Raw genomic sequence first — 5,845 nt, forward strand, 5'->3', positions numbered from 1 at the left:
CTTACTCCCAACTCCAAATCATTAATGAACAAGTTAAAAAGCATCGGACCCAGTACTGAGCCCTGCAGTACTCCACTCAGACCCGTAGCTACGGTGGGGGCCCCTAGGGCCTGGCCCCCAACTTCCTGTTAAGGGCCCCCCAACTTTTTATTTACCCCACCGGCGCCTGGTCATGACTTTCAGCACGGAGATGTCCGAGGCTGCCTCCGTGCTGGCCAAAGACCCGGACAGTGACATGGTGGGTGAAGGAGACGATGGCAGTGGGAAGGAGGGCGAGGAGGAAGGGGACAACAATGAGAGCCTCCACCGGCGCTTCCCGGGGTTTCTCTTCTTTTTCTGAAAATCCCCCCCCTCAATGGGCTCCTCCACGGAGCAAGCGAAGAACCCACGGGGGAGAAGGAGCTCTCTGACCGGCACCAGAGATAGGTCAGAGGAAAGAACCCCCCAAGCCCAGTGGCCCTGGTGCTTTCAGGAGGCACTTGCCATCCCCTTCCGCGCTCCTTGCTTCAACGGGGGTGTGTGTGTGCGGTGGTCATAGCGGGAGAAGGAAATGGGAGAACTGCTTTGTCCAGCTGGATCCTGGCGCACCCTTCCCTCCTTGTGGGAATCACCAGCTGGGGCAGGGGCCGGCCAGCCTACCTGAGTTTTTTTTAATTTTATTTTCATTTTAGTGCCCCCCAACTTTTTTACAGGCCCCCCAAACTGAAAAATCCTGGATACGGGCCTGACCCCACTGCTTACCACCCTCCGCTGAGAAAATTGCCCATTTATACTCACTCTCTGTTTCCTATTAATTAGCCAGTTTTTGATCCACAAGAGGACTTGTCGTTTTATCCCATGACTTTTGAGCTTACTTAGGAGCCTTTGATGAGGAACTTTATTAAAAGCTTTCTGGAAGGTAAACAACGTCTATTGGGTCCCCCTTGTCCACATGTTTGTTCACCCCCTCAAAGAACACTAACAGGTTAGTGAGACAAGATCTTCCTTTAGAGAACCCATACTGAGTCTGCCTCAATAGTTTTTGTTCATCAATGTGCCTACTAATTCTTTCCTTAATAACAGTTTCCACCAACTTACCCAGTATCAACGTCAGACTGACTGGCCTGTAATTCTCCAGATCTCCTCTGGAACCCTTTTTAAAGATGGGAGTGACATTAGCCACCTTCCAGTCCTCAGGAATGGAAGCAGATTTTAATGAAAGATTATATATTTTTGCCAGGAGATCCACAAGTTCACATTTGAGTTCTTCCAGAACTCTTGAATGTATCCCATCCAGGCCTAGTGATTTATCAGTTTTTATTACTATCAGTCGTAGGACCTCTTCTCTCGTCACCTCAATCTGACTCAGGTCTTTCAACATCCCTCCTGAAATCAGTGGTTCTGGAGTGGGCAAGCACTTCTCATATTCCACAGTAAAGACAGAGGCAAAAAATGTATTCAGCATCTCAGCCATTTCACTAGCATCCTTCAGTCCTGCTTTTACCCCTTGGTCATCCAAGGGCCCCACTCTCTCCCTGGCTGGTTTCCTGCTTCTAATGTATTTGAAGAAAGTTTTATTGTTGGTCTTTATGTTTTTTGCTATATGTTCCTCATATTCCCTTTTTGCCTGCCTGATCACAGACGTGCATTTTATTTGCCACAGTCTGTGTTCCTTTTTATCAACCTTACTGAGACTAGCTTTCCACCACTTAAAGGAATCCTTCTTACCTTTTTCAGTTTACAACTTTTACAGTTAATTCTGCTAACCTGTATTCATTGGCAACATTGGGGTACTGGTGGCTGGTGAGGTTTTTAATCTGACCACTACTGAATTGTCTGTATAACCGTAATACTATTCGGTGTGCTTCCCATCCCCAAACACTGCCTTACCACAGGTGCCAATACTGAATCTCAGTCATTCATGACAATTTCAAGTCTTTACAAACCTATCCACAAAGTTTGCTTTGAGGATTCTGCAAAAATATCATTGTAGTTGCTAATGAGGAATAAGGGATCTATGTTTGCATGCACATTCAGACAACAGAATGACGGCTTGTGTTGCTTAATATATTTTTAGACTTTGGATCTTATATTTTTATAGCAATCTTTCTCTGTCTCCTTACCTGGGTCGTCAGCCAAAGAAACATTAGTAAAGCTGTCATCCTCCTGTTCCTGTGATCCTTCCATTTTGTTTCAACCAGGTTTTATTTCAGAAGTGCATTAAGCAGGAAGCAGCATATCTTATTTTCCTTTTGTTAAATCTTTAATGATTCCACTCGCCCAGCAGAGGCCACCTGAGCCTTCCGCTACCCTTCTTGTTCTTGCTACCAACACACTTCTTTTACTCAGAGTGATCTTTTGAACCCTATTTTGCCTTCTGGAAGCTGTTCTTTTACAAAGTTAAAGAATTACAACTGCAAACACAGGCACTGACTAACACTATTGTTTCTGTTAAGGAAACAATAAAGGAACAACCTGATTACACAGATTAAGGAATAGAGAAATAACTCAATTTACATAGATAATGTGTCCCAAAGCTCAGCATGTATGTAGCAATGTTATAATATGATGACTAGAAGCCTTGCTGCAAGCTTATGTATCAATTTTATTCTGTGACACTCGAATTTCATTCTCATGTGATTCTACACTGCCATCCTAAGCAGAATTAAAGTCAGTGGGTTTAGAACAGTGTAACTTCTTTAGCACACTGACTTGGGAATAAGTCTCAATGAAATATCTTTAAAGGAATATTTAGTCATCAGTATTATAGATGTTATGAACTTATGATCCATGTTGTTCTGAATGTGGGAAGTTCCTTTCATTTTATTTTTTGCTCTGTCTCTGCCACATGACTTGTTACCACATGACAGTCTGGAACTGGTTCACACATAGATAACTCTCCCTATTTTCTCATCAGTTGCCACTGCCAGTTATACAAACACTTGCCTGCTGTAATCACAAATTGTGCACAGCACTCCTACACACTTGAAAAAAGGTCACTTTTATTGAGCCCTTAAAATTGGTCCAGATTGTCTTGCAAATGTGTTGGTGTGCACATTGTCACATCGGTTTTCTACAGCTTTTCCTATCCCATCCCACTCTCCACCATTAAACCAATTGCTTCCCTCAATTTTCCTGGGAGGACAAGGAAACTGTACAACATGTCTCTAGTAATCCAGCTTTGCCCATTTTGCTTGCTTACCTCCCAGTGCCATGCATGTCCTTGTTAACTGTGTGCTGTAGAGAGGGCTGCAAATATGCTGTGCATCCTCACATTGCCATATGGGAACCATGTTTTGATTAACTGAATCTGAGCGTGCACTCACACGATTAATGCTACTGACTGATGGATGTTTCCAGAAGCTCCATGTTGACTGGAATGAGTCATAGGGACCATATAATAGAATCATAGAGGTGGAAGGGTCTTCCAGGGTCATCTAGTCCAACCCTCATGTCTGATGAAGGGAGATTTTACTCTTGAAAGCTATGCCTTGAAAATCTTTCTGGTCTTTAAGGTGCTACTGGATTTGAATCTAACTTTTCTACTGCAGACCAACACAACCACCCTCCTGAAACTATGATAATCTTTGGAGAGCCCTGCTTTGGGTGCCCCTGCCATCTGAGGCTAGATGGGTGACAACCAAAGAAAGGGCCTTCTCAGATGTGGCACCAAACTTATAGCATTCCTTCCCCAGGAAGATTCTTCTGCTGCCTTCTATCATTGTCTTCTGCCAATGGGTGAAGACTTTTCTGTTTTGTCTGCTATTTCCTCTCTGATTCTCATTCACCCACATATATATTTTATATGTTTTGTTTGAATTGTAGTTGTGATATATATGTGTGTAATCTAGTTTTAAAGCTTCTATTGCTCACCAACTTGGGGGACCTAAGGAGTGGAAAACAGCTTTAACATATTTAAATAATACTATTGCCAATTTGACAGGTCCAAAAGCAGTATATACACATGAAATGCAACTGACTTAAAATGATGTTTGACCTGCCCATATTGACTCCGTGGCATACACCGCCAGCCAGTAACTTGTGAGCTTGCATGAATGGTAGCTATCTGGGCAGCATCCACACTGAATGCTGCCAAATTGAGAGTGAGCAGAAACCACTTTCATGGGCATATAATGGAGTCACCACCAGTTCTGTCCTCCTTAGCTGCATTCCTTCACTCTATGCTGTTCTGGAGCTTTCCCCAGTCATTAGGGAAGTGAGGAAGGGGGCTAGAAAAGCCATGGACTGTGTGTATGACACTTCCTTAAGGTGCCAGACCTGTATACTTTATGTTATTTTGAACATGTATGCCTAAAGAAGAATCATATGAGATTTAAAAACTGTCAATACATTTAAGCAACTAGTTGGCCTAATTAAATACAGCCCACACTTGGTCTATTCTGAGAGCTTAATTTTGTGATGCTGATACAACCTTAACGTGCATCTGACTTGCCCATATTTCAATAACTCTGTAAAAATACAGATATATTTGCCTTTGGTTAAGCTGTATGCCTGTAGAATTACAGGACATGTGTTGTTTGCACTTTTTACCTCTTACCTAGAGCATTTAATTAATGTTCCTTGCCCGTATCAATATATTTCTACAATATTGGCCAGACAGGCTCCCTCTGGTAGATAATTTATATGAAATCAACTGGCTGTTTATAAGCAAAGATGAATTATGAGCACAGTTACCACTGTGCCTTCTTTCCTTTTGTTAGCATTCTAGTAAAAAGAGATACTATAAAAGAAATACCAGTAGAGATCTGTATGGTATATATATGTACCAGCTAATAGTCGTTCTTTCTGGTGTGCAAGCTTAGGCATCATCACTGAAGGCCTCCATGCTGAGAAGTTTAAGGATGGGATCCTCTTTTCATAAGATGGAGATTTCCTGGGTTGTATAGTGAGTAAAACAGAGAGAAAGCAGCATTTCATTTAACACCTAAGACTGTGATGCGATTAGTCTCATTTTGTATCTTATTTTATCGTAGAACTCCATAAAATAAACCAACACAAAGCTTCTAAAATAAGAGATTTGTATAAGTAGGCAATGGATGAACTGTTTCCCCAGAAACTAGTAATCCCCCCAAAAAGGCTGCACTAGTCGTCCAAACAAAGAAGAGCAAAAAAGACATATGAATGTGCAATGGGAAAGAAAGTCACTTATTAATAATATAATGACTCCAATGTATTTCATATGTTGCTTCGTCAAGGGATCTGTCAAAGCAACATGTAAAACGCATAGGAGTTATCCTATATATATAATTCCCTTACATATTGGCCATTTCCAGCTCTCCCATTGGCTGTACAGTGTGCTCCATCAGCCACTGGCCCATCAACCGCAACTCAAGAGTACTCGTGTGTCATTGGCTGGGTGTTGCGTCCACTCCTCTCCCCCGCCCACTGCCAGCCTGGACACTCTTCTCTCACAGAATACACTATCAAAACGGCTGTCTCTCCTGACAACGACTTTTCTCCTTGGCTCCTGTGGGACTAATTTTTCCCTCAGTGGCTGTTGCTAGGCAGCCAAGCTTGGTTCTGTCAGTAAAAAGGCAAAGGTAGGAAGCCCTGTCCAGGCCTTTATGGTGAACTCATTGGGGCCAGTCCTGACTAGGGTTGCCTGCTACAGGTTGGGAAATTCCTGGATATTTTGTAGTGGAGCCTAAGGAAGCCAGAGTTTGGGGAGGGGGAGGCCTCAGCTGAATAGAATGCCATAGAGCCCACCCTCCAAAGTAGTTATTTTCTCCAGTGGGGAGAGATCTGTTGTCTGGAATTCAGTTGTGATACCCGGCGATCTTCAGGCTCCACCTACCCTAGGCATTTAGTGCTTCAGAGCAGGGTCTGCTAGAACCAGGTTCTTCCT

This window comes from Gekko japonicus, unplaced genomic scaffold (genome assembly GCF_001447785.1).
Source record: "Gekko japonicus isolate JY-2015 unplaced genomic scaffold, Gekko_japonicus_V1.1 scaffold11, whole genome shotgun sequence".
Classification (NCBI taxonomy): Eukaryota; Metazoa; Chordata; class Lepidosauria; order Squamata; family Gekkonidae; genus Gekko; species Gekko japonicus.